Below are 1,276 nucleotides of genomic sequence, written 5' to 3'. Positions count from 1 at the left end.
ATTTTTCACGTATAAATCAATTTCTATTTTTTATATGGCATAATTTATAGCATTTCATATATTTTTTTAACCTATTTTACTATTTTAAACCTTATAAATACTGCATTTTTGATGTGATATTGATTTTGATAATAGTGAAAACCTTCATAAAGGAAAAAAACCAATTTAATATCTGGCTTATACATATTTCCAATTTTAAATCATTAGATCACTTCTAAACAGCTTTACAACAAAAAATATTATCTAGTATACACTATCATAAAAAATTTTTAGATTGATCGTGCTTTAAAATAAATAATCGTTCATCAAAGAGGTTTTTTTTTGTGAAGAATTTTTATCTTTAGAATTTAAATTCAAAATACATTTTTTTTTATGATCAAGTAATTTTTTGGTCATATAAGAAACCATAAAAGCCCATCGTATTTAACATTTTGTTTTCAAGATAATAAAAATGATCCTTATATGAGTCTGTAGATCTCCATGAGTCACTTTACATATTATTAAAAAATATAAACCTAAAAATGACTCTTATAACTAAAATCTAAGCATGATAATTATATATCTGGAAACCTTTCATTTTTAATTTATTTAAACAATACGTTTTTTTGATCTGAATTAAATATAATGAATCTTAACAAGATTTACGTCTATGAAGCTCAAATTTAATTTAAATGCGGGATATCGAAAATAAAAAAAAATTGAATAGGAAATTAATGGCCTAAATTTAATAGAATAAAAAAATATTTGAGCTTGAAAAAGAATTTATATAAAGATATTTAAAAATCACTTTTTTCATGATTAAAATTAGTGCAGGGTGTATTATAAAATAAAATTCTTGAATTATTGAATGGTGAAAAATTTCTTTTTTGTATTGTGCATTCTAAAGTTGTTCTGTGATTCATAAAACTTAATTTATCATCCTTGTCCACGTGTCTTCTTGGAAATTTATTTAAATTAATACAACAGGTCAATTTTATTTTGTGTTCGATTATATATATTTATGAAATATATATACGTTTTTCATAATTTAAATAATATAATAAACAATCCAAAATATTCTTGTAAATATTTTACGCAAAAATAATTTTTTGACGATTTATTTTTCATGAAGATATATGCACTCGAATATTTTATTACAAAAGAAAATCATAACACTGAGGGGGGCAACCGATTAGAATCTTTTGTTTACACTAAAACCAAAACTGAAAATTATTAAAATTAAAACGAACTTTTACGATTTATTTACGATGGATTTCGTTAAATATTCTAGTTAAAG

This window comes from Rhyacophila brunnea, unplaced genomic scaffold, assembly GCF_057557595.1.
Source record: "Rhyacophila brunnea isolate RB1 unplaced genomic scaffold, BYU_Rbru_1.0 scaffold_80, whole genome shotgun sequence".
NCBI classification, from domain to species: Eukaryota; Metazoa; Arthropoda; class Insecta; order Trichoptera; family Rhyacophilidae; genus Rhyacophila; species Rhyacophila brunnea.
Note: the sequence above shows the minus strand (reverse complement) of the source record.